Source organism: Juglans microcarpa x Juglans regia, chromosome 6S (genome assembly GCF_004785595.1).
Source record: "Juglans microcarpa x Juglans regia isolate MS1-56 chromosome 6S, Jm3101_v1.0, whole genome shotgun sequence".
Lineage (NCBI taxonomy): Eukaryota > Viridiplantae > Streptophyta > Magnoliopsida > Fagales > Juglandaceae > Juglans > Juglans microcarpa x Juglans regia.
Genome location: NC_054605.1, coordinates 4,925,796 through 4,938,951, shown reverse-complemented (window position 1 = coordinate 4,938,951; position 13,156 = coordinate 4,925,796). Strand labels below are relative to the sequence as shown.

Here is a 13,156-nt window from a genome sequence, read left to right as displayed (position 1 = left end):
CCACTCAGCAACCTTGCTTCACCCCTCCATGAGCTACACACACTTGAGCACTTGGTAGCCAATCCCTCCACCTTCCACCACCTGAAAAGCCTTCAAAGAGTGTCATTATACTTGCACAAATTAGCCATGGAGAAAGGACAAGAAGGTGGGGGCAAGCATGAGATGAAAGTTGGCTAGTTTTGAGACCCTTACTCGACCATATCATGGCATGACCTCATTGCATTTTTTGTTTTTAATTTCTGCCCCATGGAAAAACCTGCACCCACATAACACAATGAAACGCTTGAAAAAGAAATCATGAAGTGTTGAACACTTTTCACCTTCACAAGTGATGACACAAGCTGAAACTTGCACCTCCACACTCCACCGCCCACTTCAACCAATCCCCAAGACCTTCTTCATCCAAGGCCAACGTCTCCCTCCCTCCTTGAAGCCTATAAATACCTCCCTCAATTTCTCATTTCTCCACACCTCTCCTCCAAACCTTCTCTTGAGTCTTGAGAGCATTTCTCCACCTTAGTGTGTAATAGAGTGAAACTGAGTGAGTTCTTGAGAGGAGTTGTGTTGGGAGCTCTAAAGGCCACGAACTTTTGAAGTAAAATTTTCCTAATCTTTTTTTAGTATTAGCATGACATTTTAGCTTTAATTTATGCCATGGGAGTGATTTTTAATGAAGTTTAGTTAAGGTTACCATGCTAAGTTCAAAACCGAGTTAATTGGGAAGTATGGAATGCATAAATTGTTTAAGTTGATTTTTTAGCTATGACATGTCTTAGTATAATTTTATATGATTAAAAAATGTCTTAGAATGAATTTTGAAGGTTTAATTTCGAAGTTGGAGGCATGCCATAATAGGCTTTAATTCTATCTTGTGTTGATCAACTAGCATGTATTGGTTTAGATTAATTTATGCTTAACTTATGGAAGTTTTGATTAATTTACCTAAGTTTGAATAATGTGCATTTATAAAAGCCTTGTGGTTGGGATAAGTATGAAAATGCATGATTTGATTAAGTTTTAAAACATCTCTTGATTAAGTTATCCAAGAACATTGCTAGGAAAGATCGCCGAAACAAGGAGATTACCTTCGATCCACCAAAAGTTGGACAGATCCATTATACAGGAGGGACTGTGAAGGCTACCCCTCTCTAGTTTTGGCTTTGCAAGCAAGAAAGTGCATCGCTAGTGGTGCTTTGGCTTATATAGCATTCATAGCAGAAGAATCCGGTAGAAATAACGAGATTCAGGGAATATCTATAGTTGAGGAATATTTTGAGGTTTTCACTGACAACCTACCCAGATTACCCCTTGATAGAGAAATAGAATTCATTATAGAGATGGAATCTACTACAACCCCTATCCATTGAGCACTCTATTGTATGGCCTCGTTAGAGCTGAAGGAGTTAAAAGAGCAGATAGAGGAACTTCTGGTGAAGGGATTCATTCGACTTAGTTCATCACCTTGGAGTGCGCCAATTTTGTTTGTAAGGAATAATGATGGATCGTTAAGGATGTACATTGATTATAGAAAATTGAACAAGGTAACGATAAAGAACAAGTATCTGTTACCATCTATTGATGACTTATTAGATCAATTGCAAGGAGCATCGGTGTTCTCAAAGATAGACTTAAGGTTAGGATATTGATGAGTGTACGAAAGTGCACTCTAAATACCCAATTATTGGACTAAAATGCTATAATATGAATATAAATCATAAGAATTAATGTATATTGTTGAATTGAGCTTCTATTTACTTTGGGATACTCCTAATCAGATTTTTATGTTTAATTTCAGGATTTATAAAAGAGCAAGTCAAAGTCCAGTCAAATTCAAAGGAGGATTTTCAAGTGGGTAAGACGTTGAAATAACCTAAGAACTTTCAACGAGTGTAGGACTCTGCAAATAAGTATAATGATAGGGTTTGAGAGTAATTCAGATTAGAGTCCAACACGCGTTAGGAGACAGCCTGGACATACTTTAGTATTTTGAATGTAACTTTCCACTCATATAATGGATTGATACAATTCTTGCTGCATTGGAAAACTATCTTAAAGGGATACAGATTTGTCTCTAATAAGTATTTCCAAATTCAAACAGCTGAAACTCGTACATGGTTGCCAAGATGATTCCTAAAATTTAGGCAATGTTTTATGTTAGAATCCTGAAGATATTAGGGTTTCTTTCCTAACCTATTTAAGCATATCATTATCACAAAATTTGGGAGTTTTTGAAGGGAGAAGGCACAGATCTAGAGAAGAAAAAAAATGCCATTTTTATTTTTTAGTTCTTCTATGGAGTACTAAATCTTGGGTAAAGCCTAGGGTGGAAATTGATTAGTGAAAATACTTTGACTTTATTTCAATTCATATGTTAAGCTTTATTGTTTAAGATTCTTGGATTCAATTCTTCATTTGTTTTGGATGTTATAAGTTTGAGACAATTATATTAAATCTTGCTATAGTTTGATTTTATTGAGCTATAGGATTATGAATATATGATTGTGACTTAAACAAGCTTTCCATACCATTAATGTGATCTTCTGCTGCATTATTGTTTATGAACATAGGGTCGTCTTTAGATCTGATATTCTTTTTTTATATATGAAAACTATGGTTTGTAAAGGAAGAATAGATTTTGGAATTAAATTTGAGAAAATAGATGAATATAATGTCATATCTTCCAATTAGAAATTTGGTGCTATAATTCTTAATTGTGTATATCATTTGGATTGAAAAAGTCAAAGTATTGGATTCGGTTGATGGAAGCCCAAAGCTTTACATGCCTTCTTTTCCATGCCCTAATCTCACTTTAATTACGTGCTTTAGGTAGATTTTTCAAATTCCTGTAATATTGTAATTGGATCTTTTCTTCTAAGCTTGCGTCTTATTCTGTTTCGTCTTATTCTGTTTCTTCCAACTCTCTATGGATCGACACTCTGAACTATACTATAACACCGCGTACTAGTTTGGGCATAATCAAATTTTGGTGCTGTTGTCGAGGAGACGGTGGAAGAAACGATACAAACAATTTGTAAAGGTTGTAACTTTGTTCCTCTTTTAGCTTGCTACATATTTTTCTCTTTCTTTTCACATTATTTTTAGATTTTAGTATTTTGTTACCTTGCATGCACAGGTATAGAGACACCTTGGGTAGATTTGCTTGTAGGCCTGTGGCAGAGTCAAAATCAAATTTTTTAAATCCTTTATTTGACAATCCATCTAGTCTTGAAGAAATAAGTGAACACGAAGATCAACCCGCTAGAACTCTTTAAGATTACCTCCACCTAGCCACACCACCATGCATCATGTTTCCAACTAATACTCGCCAACGAAATTTTAAAACAGGGATGATACAGTTACTCCCTACTTTTCATGGCTTGGAAAGTAAAAATCCATATGTGCACATTAGGGAATTTTAGGAAATAGTTACGACTTTTCATAGTCAAAATGCAACTGATAACGTTGTGAGACTTAAGTTCTTTCATTTCTCTTTGAAGGATGAGCTAAGAGTTGTCTATATTCGCTGAGACCATGATCTATTAAAGTATTCTATAATAAATACTTTCCCCAACATAAGACCAACGCCTTAAAAAGGAAAATCTCTACCTTTGCACAAAAGGACAGTGAAACTTTGTATCAGTCTTGGGAGAGATTTAAGAAATTGTTGAGTATGTGTCCTCACCATGGGTATGAGAATTGATGCTTAGTGAGCTATTTTTATGAGGGATATCCACCTAGAGAGCGTCAATTTTTGGACATGATGTGTAATGGTGAGTTCTTATAGAAAGATCCTGATGAGGCCATAGAATACATCAATGAGCTTGCTAAAAAAGCTCACACTTGGACTGGACCTAGTGTTACTAAGAGCACAAATAGGTCACGACCTACAAGAAACCCAATGGTGGTGGAATTTGCCATCTCAGGGAAGTGGATAACCTAAAGGCTAAGATTGAGATGCTCACTAGAGAGCTAGATGTGTTAAAGACTAAGGACTTAAAGCCACCACACAACGCTAATCATGTAGAGTCTTTTGGACCATGTTTTGTGTGTGGCCGGGTAGATCACCTCGCCCAAGAGTGTCCCACATTTGCTGATATGAGTGGGATCTATGAAGAACAATGTAATGCCTTATGTATGTACAATAAGCCTTTTACACCATTCTCTGATACCTATAATCCGCGGTAGCAATCACCCCAATTTTAGCTGGAAGTCTAAAAACCAGCCTCCTGCATAACACCCTAGATCATATCCTGCACCTTCTTCTTCTAGGAACCCCTTAAAATATACTTTACATGTTTTTATTGAGGCATAGAGTAAAACTAATCAAAAGTTTGAATATTTGATTATGCAGGTTATTGAAGAAAATAAAGAGATAAAAAGCCATATATCCAAGTTGATGAGCTCTTTGAGTGTGAATGAGCGTGGCAAGTTCCCTTCTCAAACTCAATCTACACCCTAAGATCAATATATGGCTCAAGGAAATTTGAAAGAGGTCAATGCCATTGTGACATGAAGTGGTAAGTCGTTACACATCTCAACAACTGATAAGCCAGAAGATGTTGAAGAGGAACAAAGCAATGATAGTGTCGAGTTGCCCAAGAAAGTTGTGGCGCCTCCAGCCCCAGCTTGGGATTGGACGGTGACTGAGACGCCGAGATATGTAACACAAGGCTACACACCCCTTGTACATGACAGATAATATGCTATGCAACTAAGTACACTAGTAGTATGCAATAGCATAGCAACGGAAAGTTAATAAAAGTCGAATAAATTAAGCAATGCGATAAGCAATTGCAAAGCACATGGCACCATACTAATATTATAACACCAAACATTGTCCAAATGTAAACATGAGCCATAAAGGTGTAATATCCCAAAAGCATAAAGCATAATTTAAAATTTCCAAAATACGGGATTTCCTAAAAAACAACATAAATCCAAAAAAGTTGGCTATAAGTACTGTTGCCTTCTTTCTTTCTTTTTTCCTTTTCAAATACTTAAACTCCCTTGCGCTTCATAACCACTGTCCCATCGAGAGATAGACACCAAAAGAACCCATGGGATTACTGAGGCTCGGGCAGTATCAGAGCTAATTCCTTTGGTAATGCATTTCCCTCAATCAAGACCTTAGAGGCTCACTCTAGGTACATAGACAATTGGTCCATATTCCACAAAAACTTCAAATTCTTAGAGGCTTGATATATCGTAACATTGACCTCAGTCTCACTATACTATGTAAGATTTTCCTGAGAAGCTTAGCTGTATGGATTAATGCATCAGCAGTGTAGTCTTGACGAGCATGAACAGTGTACTCGTCCTCTAACAGGGAACCATTTGGGTTCATGCTTCCTGGGTATCTGAGGTACCAATTACAACTTCTACTATTCCGGTTGGGGAATGGTAGTGGAAACTACCACAATGAGATTTCAAGAAAGGTATATCAAGAAATGTGTGCATGGACATGTACTTGACTTATGCCTTTGACTAAAACTTGACTTATACACTTGACCATTATCAAAAGACTTATAACAGAGACTTGAGCTTTTCATAAAGACTTCATAACTTTTTCTTATTCATGTGAACTTATTCAGAACTTGACTTATCAGAACATATCACAAGATTTGCATCGTGATCCTTAGCACTTATGCTCATATTCTTATTCGGAGAGTGGATACAACATGGTTCCCCTTAGCACCGCGTGTTCCATCTAGTTACCGCACCATCAACGGTCCATGCACCGTGATGAATACGTCATAAACAGAGATTCATATTAACTCGACCTTACTTTGTCGGGTTACATGCCTTATGCACCCACTAGCGTTAGGCACTTTCTCGCTCCGGTATCCTTTGAAAAGAATCCATTTGAGGTGAGTCGACGGTACTTTGTCGACCCAAGGGTTACCACCTCATTCTTAAACACTCCAGAGTGGACATAGGAGTTCCACTAGGACATTCTCCCGTTCTAGCACTTGGAGTCGTGATAAAACTTTTAAACTATTTTATTCGAGAACACTTTCTTTGAAAACCTTTTCTTTGAAGACACTTTCTTTTGAAAACACTTTTCCCCAAATGCATGTGACATGAGACCTATAACATGTTTACTTATACTTGACATATGACATATGAAATGCCATGCATGAAATAACTAAGCACAACATGTTCATTTCATAGCATGATAACATAAACCATAAAAAATATCATAACATATACATGGAACCATGGAAACCTACTTAGGCCGAAACTCATAGGCACAAAAACATGAAGATTCATCTCATAAACATGTTCCCATCCTCAAGCATATATCATAGAAATCAAAACATAGTAAACTAAGACATGAAATCATAGATTTTTTACTAAGTCTAAAACTTCCAAAGCATGTTCAAACCGAAACATCATGTTGCATAAACCATCAACCTTAATAAAGTGAAAAACGAAACTCATAGACATATTTCATGGCAATTTCATCACAAATCCAAAACATACAATTCTTTCCTTAGAGTTACTCAAGATCATATTAACATATTCAAACAAACAACCAAGAGATCACAAACAAAGCAATCAAAACCATGGAAGGATTTACACAATCATATACCAATATTAACCAAGAGTAAGTTGAGTGTATACTTACATAATCTACTTAAGGAATACAAGCAAGCTGTAAATCCGAACATACTATATTAGAAAGAACATCTAAAACCCTACCTCATGTTCTTGAGTGTGTGTGTGGATCTCCAGGTCATCACCTGGTCTTAAATCATTCAGCTTCTAGGTTTAGGTTAAAACCCCTTTATTTCACTCATAAAATAAAACAAAACCTAAAGTAGGCAAGATACATGTAGTGGTCGAAATATGGAGGATGAACTCCCCCTTCACTAAGTTATTTCCAAGAAAATGGTAGAAAGTGTGTGTGTTCTATCTTTCTTAAAGTCTAATGAGATTTGAACCTCATTTTCAGATTGAGAATGAATTTTGTGTGTGCAAGACTTAGAGGAAGCCGATTCTTACCTTGCTACTCCTTGGTAGTGCCGAAATCTCTTCTCTTGTAGGATCCTCCTTATTTGGTTGGAAAGAAAATACAAGAAAATGAGGGAACTTTCAAATGAACAAGGGAGAATTGTGTGGAGAGAGTGAGAGCTCATGCAAATCCGAAAAATGGCAAGGGAAAAGCCCCCTTGGCGTGAACCCTTCTCTTTTTATATGAGACCCTTTACTTCCCTCATTGGTTGTATCCAAAGTCTTTGCATGGATGACAGGTGGCAAGGTTTCTTCTTTCCCTTTTCCCTATTGTCGAAATGCCTCTTGGAGTTCCCCACTTGGATTGCATTGGGAAGAGACACTTTGGGGGTGGCGTGTAGGACTCCTCCTCCTTGGCCGAAATTCCTTCTCTCCCCTTTATGCCCATCCTTTCCTTAAACAAGCAAATATCTTTTCAAGGGTAGCTTGGTAAAACCGTGCATGCCTTTTCCTATTCCCAACAAAGTAACTCTTGGCATGGAAGACAAGTGGCATTGGGCGTGTGCCATAGCCCTAGCCATCTTTTCCATTTTCCTTTCCCAAAATGTTGCTTCATTTTCCAAATACTCCTTCCCTAGGTGACCTTTCACATACCATTGGTCTAAAATTCACTAAGTGACAAGTGGCAAGTGAATGAGATGCTTGGAGTGTGCTAGCCAAAACCCTAATGGCAAACTTGTCCTTGATACAAAAGTCTCTCCACAAAATCTTCTAGAAACTTGATGCATGCTTGACACATGGCAAAAAGTTAGCTAAATTCGAAATCCCATATGCCACCATTTCACTTCCCTAGGCTTTCATTTCCAAGAAACCTACCTTGGAACTCAAATTCTGGACAAAAACAATAGGCTAGGCGTGTAAGGCCATCTTGGTGCCTTCCTATACCTCTCTTTCCCCCTTGACCCACTATCAAGACTAGGTTCAAGGTGTAACATTCTCATGACACATGGCACTAGTAACTTAGAATTGGATCATGGGCCTAAGCCATTGGACCTAAGTTTCTAAATAGGGCCGAAATTCCAAAGTAGACTAGGGCCATTCTCCTCTTGGGCTCAAGTTACCACATTAAAGGTTCTAAGGCCTTCCAAAGTAACTAAGGCTCCTAAAATTCAGTGGCAACCAAGAATGAGTTCTAAGGGCCAAGCCTAGACAAAACTCGGGTCATCACATCCTCCCCTCCTTAGAAAAAGATTTCATTCTCGAAATCGGCACCACAACCATTAATCAAAACACCCATAAGAAGAGATATCAGACTACTACCTCTTCCATAAGTGGCCGTAGACTTCTCAGATGACGTTGAGGATGAAGGCATTTCATCTGTCTCCACAGTCATGGAATCCTGTGAAAAGTAAAATATAGCTTCCAAATCGTAATCAAAATACATATTGACTCGCATTTCATTCAGCCTATGCTCTATCTCATGCTCTGTGTCCTCGATTGGTTGACCTTCTTCACAAAAATGAATACGATCCACAAACGTATCCAAGGTCTTGAAGGGTGCGAATCGACTTGCACGTTCTTCCGCTGTACGACTCGATTCTGCTTCAGGATCGAAACTACACAGATTTCTTCTCTCTACTTCCTTCAGGCTACTCCACGGCTACCGTTCCTCATGTGACAATGCTCGTCGAAAATGAAGCCTTCCTCGAGTGTCCGCATCCATCACATGAGTACGATGATGCTCAAACATTTCCATTTGTCATGATTGTTCTGCTAATGCCTGTTGTTTTCTTCTAAGGCATTCTTTAATACGACATTCTCTTTGTTCTCTCAACTTTGCCATTGAAGAAACTGACATACGTGGGGTTCTTCTAGTTCGTGCCATCCCCTATTTCAAGGGTTTGGTAGGTATACACAAGGTTACCACACTGAAACTAACAAACACGGAACCGAAAAATTTCTCATAGAACAAAACATTCTCAACATATATATATATATATATATATATCACACAATTCATGCATACATAAAGAGCTCTAAGATACAAATAAATGAGGATATTCACTTCTCATCGTATCCTCTTGTTCCCAAGTTGTTTCTTCAAATTCAGGGTTATTCTAAAGCACTTTCACTAGAGGTATCTTCGGATTCCTCGACTCCTATTCCTTGCGATCCACAATCTGTACTGGCCATTCTGTATAAGACAAGTTGGGCTGACGCTGAATCTTGTCGGGCTCCATAACTACTGGTCATTTTTCTTTGAAACTCTTCTTCAAGGTTGACACGTGAAACACATTATGTATTCCCTGCATCTCTGTTGGCAGATTCAATCTATAAGCTATTGGACCTACTCTTTCGATTATCTCATAGGGTCCTACATATCGGGGACTCAACTTTTTCTTTTTACTGAAACGTATGACTCCTTTCATGGGCGATACTTTAAGGTATACCCAATCTCCTACTGCAAACTCAAAACTCCTACGTCGGTTATCGGCATAGCTCTTCTATCTATTATGGGCTGCTTTCATTCTTTCTTGAATCACGACTACTTGTCTCTAAACTTCTTGTAAATATTCAGGTCCTAGTTTTTTCCTTTCACCTACGTCATCCCAATACAATGGGGATCTGCATTTTCTTCCAGACAAAGCCTCGTTGGATGCCATCTAAATGGTAGCCTGAAAACTATTTTTGTAGGCAAATTCCACCAAAGGTACGTAATAATTAGGAATAACTTCTTAGATCGTCTCCTCATGGAAAGTTACTTAAAATCAAACTCGTTTAAAATGGTGAAAATATCCAAAAACAGAAAATAAAAGTGGTGGTATGTGCAATGAATGGAAGAGTGCAACGAGAATAAAAAGGGCACTAGTCATGGACTAGATTTATATTTTTAGATTTTTTTGAGCATCGAAATGAAATGTAAAGGACTAACAATTTGAAATTAACAAACAAGGAACCAACTAAGCTAAACAATCCCAATTAATCAAAAAATTAATTGATAAAACCAAAATTATTTAAGTCCTAATTAAGCTTTAATCAATCTAATATGCAATGAAACTAAGAGATTAATAAAACTAAGTTAAGAATTAAACTAGATTAGAAAGTAATTGAAAAAATACGAATTGAAAACTGAAAAACCCCAAAATCAAGATTCTAAGGTTCATCCTTGTATTCAGATCACAAATTCTCAAAATCAATCCATAGCAATTGTAATCACTGTTAAACGAAAGCTTAAAAGAGTAAGAAAAATAACTACATCAAACTTAACATACTGAAAATAAAATATTCTAAATCAAATGATTCTAAATTAAAAATCTCAAAAAAAAGCATAAAATTTAGACAAAAATTAAATAGAGATTAGGGAAAGAAAAGAGCAAACCAAATGGATGGAGATTAAGATGGAAAGCAGTGGAGAAGGCTGGAGAAGTTGCAATTTGGACCCCTCGAGGTCCCTCAAGCCGCGGCGTTCTATTTTTTTTTTTTTGTGCGTCCGTTTCTCGCGAGCTGTTCAAAATGAAAAAGAAAGAAATCAATTCCTCTCTCGTTCGTGTTGTCCAAACTCAAAAATGTGTCTTGGGTCAAAACCCAAACGAAAAGAAAATGGGCCCACTTGCAAATGTGATTTTTTCTTTCTTTTTTCAGGCTTTTCAATTCTTGGCCTATAAAAAAATAGAAATTAGAAAAGAAATAAAATAAAATAAAAAGGAAGAATAGAATATCAAAAATATGATGTGCATGAGAAGGAACATTATCCAATTAAATCACAAGTTATAAAATTAAGCATAAACCATGCTATTAACCAATTTAAATCATAACTCGGATTTATGCATCTTAACTATTTTTTCAATTAAAATCAATAATAATGTAATGAAATGAATAAAATATATTGGTTATAGATGTATAAAATATGTAATAACTCAGCTCAATCACACACTCCAACTAGCATTTTGTTAATTCTTGAGCAAAATAGTGAAAATTAATTGAGATAAATATTGCATAAAGATCGAAATCCAAACACTAGCAATAAAACACAATTATGAATTCTCACAAAAGTGACATGTTACTACTCAACCCCCAGGGGCTATACCCCCCAAGACTATCTTAACAATCTTTCACATAGAATTGGGGCAAATGTCTTAGAACTCAAATGTGTGTGTGGAACTAAACTGGCTATGTGTTCCTCATTATTAGCCATGATTTTTCAAAGGGTTTTTCAACCTTAAGATTAATCATTGTTGATTCTAACTACCTCAAAATCCAAGGGACTACTAGAAGTTTTCACGCTAGCTCTATTTTTAAAGGTTGAACACTCAATCCCCAAAGTCTTAGGTAACTGTTTCTAGCCCTTAATTTAGGAAAGCTCCATAAATAACTTTCATCTTTCTTGCTTTCCTTTTTTTTTTTTTTTTGAAAAAAAGGCTCGGTAGTCCTGCAGTTACTCCTCCTATGTTAAATCAATGAACAGTAAATTGAGGAACACTACAAATGTAAGCATGTGGAAAATGTCCTTCAAAACTTGCTATTCGTTCTACAAAAATCTCACTAGGCTTCGTTTGGAAAATAAAACTATCTCAACTCATCATTACAATTTTTTTAAATCTCAATATAAAATATAATAAACAATTTAACTTTTTCAAATCCCAAAATAATAATAATAATAATAAATAATATTCTAACAATATTTTATCATCTCAACTCAACTCAATTTAGCATCCAAACGCACTCTAAGTCTCATCTCAATGAGTATAGCATCCCGGTGTTTCAAGCTACATATCAACAAAATATGATGTATCAAAAATCTTGTTTTGTGCTCAAGTTTGAAAATAAATCTTCACAAAATGATTCCGCTCAATTACTCCGCAAAGATTCTCATATTCACAAAATACTAGAACTAGAGTGTGTGTCAACATATGTGCATCAATGCACATCACATTAATGCAATTGTTTTTTGAAATCTATGCACACACGCTACCTCCCAACTAGTGAGAGACATGGTCCTTAATGAATTGAACGAAAGAAAACAAATTGCACAGGAATAAGTAAGCAACATAGACAACCAAACATGTGATATAAAATCAAAGCAAAACAACGAATAAATATAAAAGACAAAATGCAATTAAACAAAGCTGTAAGGGGAAAAATGATTAAAACACTTCCCTGGAATCTTGCACAAGCAAGATCTCTTCGTTTGGATCAAAGGCACTCATAAACGATTTTAGACGTTGTCCATTGACAGTGAAACTATTGACATTCTTCGGATTGACAATGTCTACCGCCCTATGAGGATGAACCTTCTTTACAATGTACGGCCCACTCCATCGAGATTTCAATTTACTAGGAAAAATATATAAGCGAGAGTTGTAAAGAAGAATTTCCTGGCCAAGTGTGAAATGCTTGGGATGAATTTTCTGATCATGTAGAATTTTCATGTGTTCGTTCGCCAGTTGAGTATTGTCATAGGGATCTCGACGAGTTTCATCCAATTCATTGATCTACAATTTTCTCAACCTTGAAGCTTCATCAAGTTACATGTTAACATGTTTTATAGCCCAAAGGGCTCGATGCTGAATATCAACAGGTAAATGATAAGCTTTACCAAAAAATAATCGATAAAGGGACATCCCTAGATTAGTTTTAAAAGTTGTCATATAAGCCCATAAGGCATCAAGGAGCTTAATTGATCAATCTTTCCTATTAGGATTGATAGTTTTTACCAAAATGATTTTGATCTCTCTATTTGCCAATTCTGCTTGCCCATTTGTTTGAGGGTGACAAGGGGTAGAAACTCAGTGCGTGTTGCCATATTTCTTCATGAGTGTATGGTTTGTTGCAAAAATGAGAACCCCCATCACTAATGACAACTTTGGGCATGCCAAAGCGAGCAAACAGAGATTGTAAAAATTTTAGGACAACACGATGGTAATTTGTTTTGCAATCGACAGCCTCCACCCATTTTTAAACATAATCCATAGCCAATAAAATCAATGCATTTCCAAAGGAAACTGGAAAAGGTCCCATGAAGTCTATTCCCCAACAGTCAAAAATTTCTAAAGTAAGAATAGGGGAAAGAGGCATCATGTCTCTTTTGCTAATAGATCCCAATTTTTTACAAGGCTCACAAGCCTTACAAAAATTATAAGTATCTTTAAACACGGAAGGCCAGTAAAAACCGTTTTGTAAATTTTAATGACTGCTTTCTTTG

At 36.4% G+C, this 13,156-nt stretch overlaps 1 non-coding gene across 1 annotated transcript; it reads right to left on the bottom strand.

Annotated features, from left to right (window-relative positions):
- Positions 1-3,582: 3,582 nt before the first annotated feature.
- LOC121237983 lies at positions 3,583-3,690 on the bottom strand. The gene has a single exon (XR_005935030.1). It is a non-coding gene; the product is annotated as a small nucleolar RNA R71 (small nucleolar RNA).
- Positions 3,691-13,156: the final 9,466 nt, after the last annotated feature.